The sequence below is a fragment of the Mizuhopecten yessoensis genome, unplaced genomic scaffold (assembly GCF_002113885.1).
Source record: "Mizuhopecten yessoensis strain PY_sf001 unplaced genomic scaffold, ASM211388v2 scaffold11145, whole genome shotgun sequence".
Classification (NCBI taxonomy): Eukaryota; Metazoa; Mollusca; class Bivalvia; order Pectinida; family Pectinidae; genus Mizuhopecten; species Mizuhopecten yessoensis.
Window position 1 is genome coordinate 2,926,141 of NW_018408902.1, and position 16,102 is coordinate 2,942,242.

Sequence of the window (16,102 nt, forward strand, 5' to 3'; positions counted from 1 at the left end):
ATTATGATTCAATCTAATTAAAATCAGATCTCTCATTACACTACGTTTCTCATTACACTTACGATTTAATTTTAATTAGATTGATTATGATTTAGTGCATGCATGTATCCTGAATTTTTCTTTAATGAATAGAACAGCCATCTTCTATATAAATGGTCAGTGGTATCCAACGTGGGTGATAGGGTGGTACAGTGGATAACACACTTGCCTTTCACCAAAGCGGCCGGGGTTCGATTCCTTGATCGGATGTGAAAAGTTATCGGTTTACCTGTCTGTCCACATGGGTTTTCTCAAGGTTCTCCAGATTCCTCCTACATTAAGACCATCTCCATGTTTCCACACGGGCCAACAAGAGTGATGAACATAAGTTAGAAAATTTGATTTACAATTGTTGTAAAATAACTTAAGTTTATATTATCAAATGTTACAATAGTGAAGTCATAATATTGATGACATTAACATATATGGGCCATGGCATTTACAGTCTATATGAATGCCTTATTACTTTGGTAGGGTTTCATAGTAGCAACATCATACAGTGGTAAACATACTGAAATACAATGTCATGGCCTGCTATATACAGAGTTATTGCCCATTGATAATTGTGATGTCGGGACTTTGGCTTACTAGCTATACTTTGCCTTGTTATCAATGATTGTCCATGTTATAACGTGAATCGTAACACAGTGTCAGTGTTATCAGTAGCAGTGGGGGTGTTACATCGATTTATTGTTTCATGGACATTCATCTTTGACTTTTGTAATTATGATAAACTGTTGATTACAAACATACAGTACAAGAGTACTCATACACAGCCCTGTTTCTATTGGCTGTTTGAACTTTGCCATCTGACCCTGATATTCAGATTTAGAAAGGTTAAACGCATTGAGGGATCGGTAACATCTGATTACTGACACACATTGTTTGAAAACCTGGGCCCTGTTTTTCAAAAGGTGATTACCTGTAGCTTAATCAGTGATTAGCGCAAATTTTAATTTTTGAGTAACTTTAAAACACAACAATTAGTCCATTGAATTAGCTACAACTTTCCGGCTATCAAATATTTAGTAGAGTGAATTTACAAGCAAAATTGTGAGATTTTACTTTGTATATTGATGAAATTATTAAAGGTTGAAAAATGTTGTTAAACAGTGATTAAGCTAATTGACCACCTTTTGAACAACTGGGCCCTGGTGTTCCTTTATGTTACTGACTGTAACAACATAGTGTTCAGACATGTGACTGAAGGTAACAATATGCTGTTTCTATGTTTAAGGTGAACAGTGAGGTCACTGTTGCTATTTAGCCCACTACATCTGATGGTGGGCTATTCAAATCACCCTGTGTACGTGGTCCCTGGTCCGTGGTCCATCCGTCCGTTGTCCATCGTCCGTCCGTAAACAATTCTAGGGATGTACCAGAGGGATCTTTCTCAAATTTTATATGCAGGTTCCCCTTGGTCCTTAGCTGTGCAGGGCAACTTTTGAGACTGATCGGATGAACAACATGGCCGACAGGCAGCCGTCTTGGTTTTTGATAGTGAAAGTTTGTTATCGATATTTCTCAAGAAGTACCAGAGGGATCTTTCTCAAATTATATATGTAGGTTCCACTTGGTCCTTAGCTGTGCAGGATAATTTTTGAGACTGATCGGATAAACAACATGGCCGACAGGCAGCCATTTTGGATTTTGATAGTGAAAGTTTGTTATCACTATTTCTCGGGAAGTAACAGAGGGATCTTTCTCAAATTTTATATGTAGGTTTCCCTTGGCCCGTTGTTGTGCAGGGCAACTTTTGAGACTGATCAGATAAATAACATGGCCGACAGGCAGTCATGTTGGATTTTGACAGTGAAAGTTTGTTATGGCTATTTTTCAGGAAGTACGGGAGGGATCTTTCTCAAATTTTATATGTAGGTTCCCCTTGTTTCCTTGTTGTGCAGCAGTACCTGAAATGGACGGTCGCCAGCTCGCCAATGGGGATTAAAGTCTTGCTCGGGCGACCAAAAGTTGTCAAAAGTGAGGTAGTCACTGGCCCAACAAAAATAGTTTGGGCGACTGTCGAAAATTTTATGAATGAAAGAAATTATAGTCCCTTCCACATTAACTGGAGGGCAGAACATTTTTCAGTTGTCATTACTTCGATTTGAATCGAACACTCCGTGATTTAGAAAATGTGATGATTTTTTTCCAGATTTTCTATATAAATACGGTCAGGGTATTTTCTTTGATGTGCGAGTTTTGTGTATTTCTTTTGGAAATAGGCCTACTAATATAAATACCTGAATGGAGTGGATCATGTCAGGTTTTAACTAGGGTTGAAGAATTAAAAATATAATGTTTTATTCTGGTTTACATATTACAAACATTGTCATGTTATATGTAATTTAAATGTGCTGAAGCATTGTGTTAAATGCTGTGGAAATATTTTTTTCCCAAAATTATTTGGGCCACCAATATGTCATTTAGGCCAGTGCTTCAAATTTTTTACTCACCCAAAAATGTTTCTAGGGCCAGCCAATGCAGGTCCCCCACTATCCTTTATTGTTCATGTTTACTTTTGAAACTGATCATTAAAACAAAATTTGATATGTAGGTTTCCCTTGATCCCTCGTTGTGCATGTTATATTTTGAGACTGATCATAAAAACAAAATGGCTAAAGGAAGAACAAACAAAATGGCTAAAGGAAGAACTAAACAGATATTTCTCTTATTGCAATGATCGATTCTATTTCTTTCACATTAAGTACTGTACTAGTAAATATGTGAAATGACAAACTTGCTTTGAAGGTTGGCTTTCATACACATCAGTATTAAGTTTAGATCAAAAGTTACCCCAGGGTGCATTTACTGTTAACATGACCAGATCAAACAGATTAGAGAAAAGAAGAGAAAAGATCAAAATGACAAAGAACTAATGAAGATGGTACAATGGTGGGTGCCAAGATCCCTCTGGGATCTCTTGTTATAGGCTTACTATTGCTATTTTGTCAACAGATTCATAGTCATCATATCACCAACTTTAGGAGCAGAAAGGCATTAATGTCTTACAGAACATGGTGTTCCTTTATTGTGTCGCCTGCAATGCGAGGCGACATATAGGTATTACTTTGTCGTCGATTGCGTCGTCCGAAACAAGGTTTTCGTGTGATAACTTGAGTCCCCTTCAGTCGATTGAACTCAAACTTGGTACACATATTGCATACCAATATAGTTCAGACAAGTTCGCATTTCAAAAGTTTACATGCATTTTTGGTGGAGTAATGCCCCTTTTATAGCCGAATAAGGGGCATTGCGTAGTAAATGCAAGAACTTTTTATTCTTTAATCAATTCCTTTCAAATTTTGTATGGTAATGCTAGAAATAATAATGTTTAACATATATTACAGGTTTTTCTGTCGAGTTTCAACTTTCCGCGTTTTGGCATATCACACTTGACAAAACAACGCTGTTCATATCGTTTTGCCGTTAATTTTTGCTTGTTTACGCAATAACTCAAGTCAAAAACCTTTTTCGCTCTAAAAGCGCTGAGCAGGCGCGACACATCCACTTCTGTGAAATTCTTGTATTACTACATGTATGTGCTGTATACTGGGACATTTTTGCTGCAGTTTAACTATTGCCTTTTTTGCCCTCCCCAATGAGGTTGAATTTATCATGACAGCAAATATTAGTACACAACACGCGAAAATAAGCAAAAGTTGGACCTTAATTTTAGCAAATTGTATGCTATGTTCTAGGCCAGTTTCAATATCCTATGGAAGTTAAAATCTCCTGACTGGGAATACATCAAATTCTAACAGTCCAGGTACATTAACTCATTCACCCCTGAAGACTCATTTGAACTTTTCCAATTCAAAGGTTGGAATAGTTCACTATGAAATTTCAGTGGTGATTGAGTTAAATTATGTTAACATTTTCTAAAGTACAGCATTGTGCATGAAATTTTCCTCATTTGCATAGATCTATTCTATATTTCATGCATTTTAACCCTTTATTTTATTGGATTTTCCTGGGTCTAATTAGAGTGCAATTCAAATAATATTTTACATATTAAAAAATGCATTTCTAATTTATTATAAAAAAAATATTTTCACACATTTGTGTCAGCTAATGTTCAAGGCATAGACAGTTATTCTGGTAGAATCTATTTTGAAGTGCCATTTTGTTCTTACAAAATTATGGTGGAGGAATTTTAATTCTGATTATAACCTGCCGTATCTTGTAGAAAAAAAAGGAAAATATTTTCAGATACATGGGGCTGCTGGAAAAATTCAACTAAAAAGACTGAGATACATTTAATATGGTGAAAAAATAGGGGCAAATCATGAACACTTCTTGCAGAATGCTGATGCATGCTTTTAAAGATAGATATTGTATACAAATTACCTGTTCTGTACCTCAATATCTGAGATGTTAAGAGATCAGCATGAATGACTTTTGGGTTGTTTACTATATTATATAGTAATAAAAGATCCGCCTACATACATTTGGTTTGTTGGTTTTTGTAATTTACTTCTTACTTAAATTATCTTTTACACCATAAATGTTATCACACAAATATTGCCATTTAGAGAAGGAAAGAAATGAAGTACAACTATTAAATTTATATTTTAAACATACTGTATTTAGGTTCATATTTAAAAATAGAATTTGTATATTTAATTATGTATTTAACCCTCAGATTTGTATTTTCAGATTTTTTTCTTTTCTAATTACAGGACAAACTGCCTTCAACAAACTTTATCTGTGATATCGACTGTCTGGTGACTTTCCACTGGATCGTGTTCATCTCTGTCATTTAGTCCCATAAAAAAACTATAAAAATTGTGTTATTATAAACTGACTTTTAACTTTATCATCAGTTTCATTACTGTATAATTACATTCCTATATTTATTGACTACAATTAGATACTCAATTTTTTTTCAGTGATGTTCTGAATGTTGAAAATGTGCTTGATATTATAAATAATCAATGTTTGAACATATTGACAACATTTTATTTTGTATAGTTTCTCGGTATTCAGAACATACAAAACAAACATTTTTGAAAACTATAATTAAGGATGATGTTGTGGTATATGTGAAGATAATTGAACCCGTGGAAAATTGTATCAAACACAATATATTCAAATTAGGGGCTGTATATTAAATCAAATATATTACCAAATCCATTCAAAAGTGGGGAACATCAGGAAAATTTCATTACCAATAGCACTGATTTTTTGGATTTTCTTAGTTTTACAGCTAAATACAGGCTGAATCCCCCGGATAAAAAGTGCTTCATTTTCCCAAAATGAAGAAAGAAATCATGAATATCTTCTCAATTTCAATTCAGCAATGATATATTTTCCCAATTCATGTAGGCTGTTGTAAAATTAAGGTTGAAAAACCACCGAGTAGGTAGCAAAATAACGGCAACAGCAGAAAAATCTAATGAATAATTTATGGATATTTTTTTTGGTATTGAGAATATCTTTCATGAGATCAACCTTCTCTAGAAAATGTCTACCGAGTGTGTGTGTTAAATCTGGCAAATAAGTCATAAATCACAAAGAAAGAAGAAAAGAAAAAGGAAATGCTGAAGTGTTATTATATTTCTATTAATCAACTGGATTACTCAGTCTTTTTGTTATTGTTCAGTTTTGATGATAATTACAGTAATTAAGTTGAAATAAAATTGCAAAGTAAATTTTACAGTAATCTACAGAAACTAAATGGGAGTTTGCGGACAAAATTCATTTCTACAATATATTTCATATATACTTCTATATTTTTCAATTAAATTTTCTTAACTTTATTTTTTGACCATTCCAAATGAAATTTTATGTAGTGTATTATATAATTAGGAAACACTTAAATTTTCTTCACAAAATATTTTCATCTTTGTGCATGCTACAAATTTCCATCACAACAGAACTAAACATACATAGTGGACAACGAGTTAAAGATTAGGGTAAAGGTAGAATTGCACAGAAGATAAGTAAATAAATGAAATTTCATTGCCAGTAGGAAAGATAACAAATTTTTGTCAAGTTTATTTTCAAAATGTTTAAACATTTTCTTTTTTGATAAGTTTGAACTTTACTTCTGTTAAATTGTTTAATTAAGTTTTTATTTTCAAGCTACATTTTCCTCTGTGTATAAAATATATTTTGTTAAGTATGTAAAACATCCAATGTTATTTATTATGTATATATAATGATTATAATGAAATTAAGTTTTGAAAGAGTGTTTTAGAAAAGAAAAAAAATACCACAAACTACACATGAACACATACCAAATAGACATTTTTCATCTTAAAATACTTAATTTTTCCTACGCTAATAATGCAAGAATACTCATAAGTAAAGGGATATAACATTTATTTACAAATGGAATCATCTAAACTTGTTCGTATCCGGCTTATTTCATATAGATTTGACATGACTGATTTTTTTTTTAAATCCTAATTTTCATAAACTGTCTAGCTGTAAATCACATTTGTAGTACATACTTGTTGTCCATACTTGTTATTTTCCTGAGGATTTAAAGTGGAATACCTTTAAAATTTCATGTTGCACATATAAATCAAATATTCTAGAAACAAAATAAGCCAATATTTAGTTATTACACAATACAATATAGATATAAATGGATTCATTGGTTGTTTACTTAAGTTTAAGAAAGTAGGTAATTGTTGGGTGTTTACTATTATTTTTTTTGCATTTTATTTCGGCCAATTTTAATGTACGAACATCGGCAGACAATAGGTAACCAAGCACACACATGGGTTTTGCGGGTCAACGTAATTACAAATTAAATTGGGCGCGGAGAGTGACTCGCGCACCTATAGAGCAATAATTGGTAACTCGGCCAAACAAATAGCAGGATTAACAAACGGACACAGGGTTACTAAGTAACAAGGTAACGGGTACAAAACAACTCTAAAACACATGATAAGGGTACAATGTAACCTATCGCGACACATCAAACAAATAAAAATTGAAATACCGGTAAGAAATCGCTGCCAAAATTTTGTATATTCAGATTTCTATGTGTTTTTTTAGCTGTTTTACTGTGTCTGTCTGAAGATTTTATCGTTCTTTTTTTTTGGTTAAACAATGGATGCTTTCCAAGACATGGAGGGAATGCCCTTGTTTTTGTAGGTTAATGGGAATCAAAGCTTATTTCACTGGATATTTAGATTGTTCTTGTCATTGTTGATTTGTTGCATTTAAATTCAATTTTATTTAATCTTCTTTATAGTTGAATGATTTTAAAGCCATTTGCTAGACAACTTTAGAAAAAAAGTCTTTTCTTGCAATATGAAAGTATGTCAAACAAGGCATGTTTAATCATGTCTTTTAATTACACATGCATAGTTCTTGAAAATTGATGGATCTAAAAAACATTGTCTGAGTTTGTTTGTCCTATTGACGTAAAGTTGTTCTACCTTCAAAGGTCAAGGTCCAACGATCCTAATTTGGTCTCCCACACACTGCTGACTGTCTTAACTCCAGTAAAGCACACGCATTGTTGACCACTCACCGATTAAATCTCTGGTAATCAAATACATATTGAACTGGACAATGCAAGCTTGGCTGCACGTGCTCATAACCAAATTTAGCCTTTGAATTTTAAAATATTTCAGCAAAGTAGGACAATATGGGGATCGGAATCACTTTGGGTATTCCCCACAACTGCTGGTTTTTCCAGAATCTTAGTGCAGACAGGTATAGGTATAGCTGTTAGGGGTGACAGGTATGCAGGAGTGCCCAACCTAAATTATTCTAAGGTCACACAATCTTGTGTCAAATAGTACATTGTATTACGGAAATCCCAATTTTATAATGTCGGTAGAGATATGTACAAGGTGCTTGGTTACTATTGTATTATCTCAAACATTCTCTAAATAATTGTTGACAAAGAGTGTCTATAGAACTTGGTCATGTTTGAGAGACCAAATAGAGAATTGCAGTTTAGGTCATTGGAGTGTTGGGGCCTTGATATTCAAATGACCTTTGCTGTAATGATCAGTTTGACCTCCATAGGTAGAGATCTTACTTCAGTGTGTATTAACCGTCTACTTTATGCACTTAATTATGGGAACTATACATTATCAAATTGATATTCTAAGATTTTTTTAAAAACAGTTAAATATAAACTTTATTTATCTTACAAAACTATGAAACAAGTTATATGAACTTACATTAATTACTATTGTGGGCCAGGATGTTAGCGCATGGGGGGTCTTAATGTGGGAGGAATCTGGAGTACGCAGAAAAGAACCCACGTGTTCGGGCAGTTCTTCGTGAAAGGCAAGTGAGCTACCACTGCGCCACCTGACTATCCCGCGAAACATTTCATATAAATATTTCAATATTTAATGCATTGTTAAAGGTGTTGAATGTTTGCCCAGTACAAGTGAAATATTGGTCAGTAATGGTTACAATGATTCTTTAGGGATAGTAGTATAGGTGTGAGTAAGTTTATATAAGGACTAGGACAATCTTCTAATCCTTCATCAAGAATCCTGTATATGTCCTGTCCACTATCACACCGGGGTCAGTCTGCTCCAAGTCTTCCTTGGTGCTGCCTACTCAAACGTCATTGACATGTGTAACACTAAAGTGGACTTGGAGGTCTTCCTCAATGGTGACCCGTTTTCAGAAGTCTCATTTTCTTCCAAAGGTGCAATAATATTTCCTTGTGTTGAAAAAGACTTGGCATAAGTATAATGGGACACCAGGGTTTGTGTTGTTAAAGGTTGTAAAATGTAGGAGTACCACATTAACCTTGTTTTCTAAAATTAAACAAAGATTAATAAAGACGGAAGATACAAAACAGTAAAACCTGCTCAGAGACGGAAATTGTACGAAATTTGTAGGTCTATTTGTAACACAGCCGTAGGACATCATAAGGCATCACACGACAGACCTACAGAATGGGCTGACATAGGGAATCGCCTAGGATGCAGAACAAATATATTACAGCTGTTTTCATCGCAGATTATTTGAATTTTGTATGACACTCAAACGATTGTCCTAAATATTCCCAATATTTCTGTGGTAGACCTTATTGTACACCTGTTTTACGAACTTGTATATCTGTTTTACTTTTTACGAACTTATATACCTATTTTACAAACTATGTGAAAGGCCCGACTTAAAATGAAGTTGGCCTGTTTCCTCGAGTGGTCTAGATGTATATAAACATGTTTGATGTTTAAGTCATAGTTATGAACATGGAATTTCGTACGGGATGGTTGAGTGTCAGTGTTATGTATGCGTAAAGTGTATATGTATTATGCAGAGTCGTCTAGTAAATTCAATAAAATTCAAATTTGAAAAATGACTGATTTGTTGTTCTATTTGTTATCAACATCCTGTTTGATTTGAATATATGCATGACATCAGAATTTTACACTCCGTGTAGGTTTTCAGATATAAAAAGGTACGGGAGGGGTACAATTATATAATTAGTCCCCAATTGTACTACAGTTACACCATGTAGATTTAATTATACTGGTTTACACTCCTTCTGTCTGTATTCCCTCTAAAGAGTTTATATGGGGCATTTCTCCTATAGTATTCACCTAGGTATAAATGTACATGTTACAGTGGGTGCTGCATACAAAAAACAGATCACTGTAATTCATATTTTGACCTCTGATCCAAATCATGGAAATAGTTTGAATGTTATTCATCTATGAAACTTCCTCTGTCAATATTGACGATTACGGAATTTCTAGTTTGGGTCTTGTGCTGTAGTGCACCGTTATGTACAGGTTTGGCTATACTTAATTCACCTAGAGTTACAAGTTTGATATGCAGCTACATCTTTGGATGGCTGAGATTTATGTGCCAAATGTAGGTCAAAGTGACCTATATTTTGACCTTTGACGCCAATCATTGATGCAGTATTTCTAGCTCACCTGTACTTCTCCACCTGGAGGTAGTCAATTTTGTATGCAGCAACATCTTTTGTTGATCGAAAGCATGTACCAAATGCAGGTCGATGCGACCTTTATTTTGCCCCTTCAACCCAATTTCAGAAACAATTTATCCAGGTCACTGTGACCAATATGACCCGAATCATTAAAAAGTTTGTCAGTATCACAAATATTGGTTGTTTGAGTCAAAACAGTGCTTTTAATGTAAATCTATGTATCGGCATACAGTTAGGTGAATAAAGAAACCATTATTAGAAGGGAACTATAGATTGCTTCACAACACTGATGTCTTTTTATTAATTTCTCACTTTGCATCATTGTGAAGCTATCAAGAAAAAATACTTGAGTCAACATATTGTCTTTATAATGTCATGATTACAATGTACCCTCCTTTTTGTTTAAATCACCAGTTTCTCAGTGACAAGCATGGATTGTTATCTTTCACTTGAATCAGAGTACTTTGTAGAGTATATACACGTTCCTATGTATATGAGGAGTCAGAAGTCCACTTCTTTAAAATCATGTCTTTGGGAATTTGATGAAATATCAGGTTCATAATGTCTTATGTGCCCCATCAGAAATTATCCTGAAACATTCAAGCGGGGGGTAAAGTTCTTTCAATATCGTTCAGTCTTTTTTCTACCTAAATTTTTCAACAGCTTTTTCCTACAGGAATTGGGGAAAATACATTTTTTATTGAAATTGGGACGATGTTCCTCATTATTTCTTCATTTTGGCAAAATAAAGCACTTTTTTTGCTAGAAGAAGCAGCCATACTTGACTGCATGTAAAACTCAAAAAAAAGATCACTATCATTAAAAAATATCTCATCCTAATAATATACATTAACCTTTCATACCTCATAACTTGTGATAAAGTTTTTGAAAAGTCTTTGATTTCGAAACTATTTGCCTTGTTGCAATTCCTCTCTTCTATGAAAAAAAAGAGTGAAAAGGATACAAATTTTACCTCTTATCCTTATCTATAATTATACAAAACTTAAAAGACGATGAAAATTGCAATGTCTGTTTTTTAATTCTCAGTAGTTCTGTTCATGGGGTCTTTGGAAAATTTAGAGGGCAAAATGTAGCCTATAGAAAGTAAAAACACAAAGAATTTAGCGGGAAAATATTGTAACCAAATATGTTTTGCATGTCCCTGTACATTTTATTTCTTTATATTGAAAAAAAAATCTTGTTATGTTGTTGAACTTATTTTTTTTTGTCTTTCCTATAAGTTGAATTATATATTAATCATCCCAAAAGATTTTGTTGTTGTTGCTAAATTACTGTCTAATTCTTGACTTCTATGCCTATCCAGAAATTGCAATTAATATTTGCAAAGAGAATTGTTTCTTAATTATAAGATCTTTGCATTCTAACAATGAGTGGAGACATATTTCTGTACGAAACTTGTGGGCGTTGAGTCATGTGTGGACGGAAAACCTAACGCCCCCGTACCCATGTGTCGCACCCATAATCCACTCTGAACAGAAAAGGCCAGCTAAGTACTCTTAACCCTTTAACATATTACTGACAAATTAGATTTAGTATGAATCTTTGTGTACAGTTTGGTGGTAAAAATACCACAAAATGCATTTCTTACAGCATTTATACCTATTTTCCACAATTTAACATTTGAACTAAACATGTTTGAAATCTGAAACAATTGTTAAATGAAAATGACACGAAATATAAAAATTCTCAAGGAGTGATAATGACAACATATATACAAATTGTTAGGATGTAATATATGATAATGAAATATAAAGAATGACGAATGAAAGCCCTCTTGTATGAGGACAAAGATTTGTAAAGTTTACTGAACCCAGAGCCCCAACTCTGGCAGTACAATCCTAAACTGGAAAATAAAAGTCATTTGAAAAACAGATGTGGAATAAGCTGTGCCAAATCTTTGCTGTTATTATTTATTTTTGTTAAAAAATAAAAAAAATATTTCAGTTTATGTCACTGAAGAAATTATTTTGTCAAACTGAAAATATTGTCACAATATACTGTTGAAAACATTAGTATTACATATTGTTCTTGTTTAAAAACAAATAAAGTCATGACAGCAAATTTATTTTCACTTTCAACAAAGAAGTGTGAAAGGGCTTTTAAAGCTTACAAACCTTTGACAAGTCAACTGCTACAGGTAATGTACATCAAAATAGATCATTAGCATACTGTTATTCAAAATGCTTATCCTACAAATAGTGTCTATAGTGAATCATTTTTATACGCCCGTCAATTTTGACAGGAGTATTATGGTATGGTGTTGTCCGTCCGGCGTAAACTTTTGTTTGTCCGGCAATCTCCTCCTACATTTTTCGACTGATCTCTTTGACACTTGGTATACATTATAATCATGATATGAAGTTGTGTCTCCCTTAAAAGAGTTTTGATTCAACAATATTTGCAAAAGTTATTGCCCTTTGTTCATTTCAGTATTTGATTTTTGTCCGGCAATCTCCTCCTACATTTTTTGACAGATTTCTTTGAAACTTAGTAGGCTAAATAATCATGATATGTTGTTGTGTTTCAATGAAAAGAATTGTGATTCGACAATTTTTGCAAAAGTTATTACCCTTTGTTTATTTCAGTATTTTATGTTTGTCTGTCAATCTTCTCCTACATTCTTCAACCGATCTTTTTGAAACTTGGTATACATTATAATCATGATATGAAGTTGTGTCTCGCTAAAAAGAATTTTGATGCGACAATTTTTGCAAAAGTTCTTGCCCTTTCCTCATTTCAGTATTTGATTTTTGTCTGGCAATCTCCTACATTTTTCCACGGATCTCTTTGAAACTTTGTATACATTATAACTGTGTCTTCCTTAAAAGAATTTTGATGCGACAATTTTTGCAAAAGTTCTTGCCCGTTCCTCATTTCAGTATTTGATTTTTTGTCCAGAGATCTCCTACATTTTTTGACAGATTGCTTTGAAACTTAGTAGGCTAAATAATCATGATATGTTGTTGTGTTTCATTGAAAAGAATTTTGATTCAACAATATTTGCAAAAGTTATTGCCTTTTGTTCATTTCAGTATTTGATTTTTTTATCCGGAGATTTTCTCCTACATTTTTATAGCATGTCAGCTAACCACTCTTTGAATGATGCAGATCTTATTTCAATGTAAGAAAGTATATAACACTATATGGCATTCGACGGGCGTATATTGTGCGTATATTGTTCCGTCCCCGCGGTACTCTTGTTGTGTGCATATTTTTTGGTGTTGACTTAATTTATAGCCTTTCTTCAATTGGCCATTAATACTCAGTTTGGGAAATTATGTAACAACAACAAGAAAAAAATCTTAATTGTATATATGCATGATGTCGGGTCAAGTATCCTTAATAACTTCTCATAAACCCGAATCTTAGAGACCATTTGCACTGAACAGAAAAATGTGGTTAACAGTGAACTTTGAATTGTTGATACTGACCTCTTCACCGAGTTTTTTTTATTTGTTGATGGTTCTAAGTTGACTATATATGCTGAAGTTGAGATTTCATATATTTTTGTTTCATTTTGATATTATAAAAGCTACATGATTGTTTTGACATCAAAAGAAGTCACGTTGAAGTTAAATGATAAAGGGGTGTTGGTCTGTACTTCGGACATGTAATATATATGTATTTGTCAATAACAAAGAAAAGTTCGTGTTAAGCTGGCTGGCCTCATCAAAAGAAAAAACTTTTTATCTGTATCTGGAATATGTTATGTAAACATCTGAGCCTTTGAGATAATAGTCTTGTTTAAAAGGCATCCGCTGTGTGCGTTTTGTGTTTATTAATAGATCACGGTTTTGCAGTTTTTCACACGTAAGATTATAATGTATGTCAATGTAAGCATTCTGTTGGCTTATATAGGCCTAGCAAGTGTGTCTTTAAATATATATTTTGTTTTTTTAATTTTTAAAACCCTTGAAGTGTTATTTTTACGGACTAATACAGTCCATTACTGTTAACTGTGGGAATGCTTTACCCCGAGATAAGTGCAAAAAAATTAGTTATTTTTAAATTAGCAGGACATGCATCAATTATGTTGAATATCGACATTTATAATTTATTTAGAAAACATTAATTATACCCCCAAACTTCCCAGCCAAATAATTCATCCCCTGGCAAACACAATTTCTGTCCTAACACTGACTTGGTAAACAGGAAGTCTGTCCCTACACTGACATAACTCCTGGTTAACAGGAGGTCTATCCCTACACTGACATATATACTGGTAATCAGAAAGTCTGTCCCTACACTGACATATTTCCTGGTGAAGGAAGTCTGTCCCTACACTGACACATCTCCTGGTAAACAGGAAGTCTGTCACTACACTGAGATATCTCCTGGTAAACAGGAGGTCTGTCACTACACTGAAATATCTCCTGGTAAACAAGAAGTCTGTCCCTACACTGACATATCTCCTGGTAAACAGGAAGTCTGTTCCTGCACTTCAACATCTCCTGGTAAACAGGAAGATGTCCCATCACTGACATATCTCCTGGTAAACAGGAAATCTGTCCCTTCACTGACATATCTTTAAGTAAAAAGGAAGTCTGCCTCTATGCTGACATATCTCCTAGTAAACAGGAAGTCTGTCCCTACACTGACATATTTACTGGTAAACAGGAAGTCTGTCCCATCACTGACATATCTCCTAGTAAACAGGAAGTCTGTCCCTACACTTCCACATCTCCTGGTAAACAGGAAGTCTGTCTCAACACCGACATATCTTTTAGTAAAAAGGAAGTCTGCATCTATGCTGACATATCTCCTAGTAAACAGGAAGTCTGTCCCTTCACTGACATATCTCCTAGTAAACAGGAAGTCTGTCCCTACACTTCCACATCTCCTGGTAAACAGGAAGTATGTCCCTACACTGACATATCTCCTGGTTAACAGGAGGTCTGTCCCTACACTGACATATATACTGGTAATCAGAAAGTCTGTCCCTACACTGACACATCTCCTGGTGAACAGGAAACCTGTCCCTACACTGACACATCTCCTTGTAACAGGAGGTCTGTCCCTACACTGACATATATACTGGTAATTAGAAAGTCTGTGCCTACACTGACATATCTCCTGGTAAACAGGAAGTCTCTCCCTACACTGACATATCTCCTGATAAACAGGAAGTCTGTCCCTACACTGACATATCTCCTGGTAAACAGAAAGTCTGTCACTACACTAACACATCTCCTGGTAAACAGGAAACCTATCACTACACTGACATATATACTGGTAATCAGAAAGTCTGTCCCTACACTGACACATCTCCTGGTGAACAGGAAACCTGTCCCTACACTGACACATCTCCTGGTGAACAGGAAACCTGTCCCTACACTGACACATCTCCTGGTGAACAGGAAGTCTGTCCCTACGCTGACCTATCTTCTGGTAAACAGGAAGTCTGTCACTACACTGATATATATCCTGGTAAACATGAAGTCTGTCCCTTCACTTCCACATCTCCTGGTAAACAGAAAGTCTGTCGCTACACTAACACATCTCCTGGTAACCAGGAAACCTACCTCTACACTGACATATATACTGGTAAACATGAAGGCTGTCCCTACACTTCCACATCTCCTGATCAACAGAAAGTCTGTCACTACACTAACACATCTCCTGGTAACCAGGAAACCTACCTCTACACTGACATATATACTGGTAATCAGAAAGTCTGTCCCTACACTGACACATCTCCTTGTACCAGGAGGTCTGTCCCTCCACTGCCATATATACTGGTAATTAGAAAGTCTGTGCCTACACTGACATATCTCCTGGGAAACAGGAAGTCTCTCCCTACACTGACATATCTCCTGGTAAACAGTCTGTCCCTACACTTCCACATCTCCTGGTAAACAGAAAGTCTGTCACTACATTGACATATCTCCTGGTAAACAGGAAACCTATCACTACACTGACATATATACTGGTAAACATGAAGTCTGTCCCTACACTTCCACATCTCCTGATCAACAGGAAGTCTGTCACTACACTGATATATATACTGGTAAACATGAAGTCTGTCCCTACACTTCCACATCTCCTGGTAAACAGGAAGTCTGTCCCTACACTGAGATATCTCCTGGTAAACAGGAAGTCTGTCCCTACACTGACATATCTCCTGGTAAACAGGAAGTCTGTCCCTACACT

The 16,102-nt window shown here is 34.6% G+C and overlaps 1 protein-coding gene across 2 annotated transcripts in view; it reads left to right on the plus strand.

Annotated features, from left to right (window-relative positions):
• LOC110466830 (WW domain-containing oxidoreductase-like) overlaps positions 1 to 16,102 on the plus strand; it is a 110,092-nt gene that overhangs the window by 25,108 nt on the left and 68,882 nt on the right. Inside the window, exon 9 of one of the 2 annotated variants that reach the window (XM_021523599.1) lies at positions 4,722 to 6,106. The exons of the other annotated variant lie outside the window; for it this stretch is intronic. The gene's annotated coding sequence lies outside the window, so the exon portion shown is untranslated. Of the gene's footprint in view, positions 1 to 4,721; positions 6,107 to 16,102 lie in introns of those variants that run through there. 2 annotated transcript variants of the gene reach the window in all.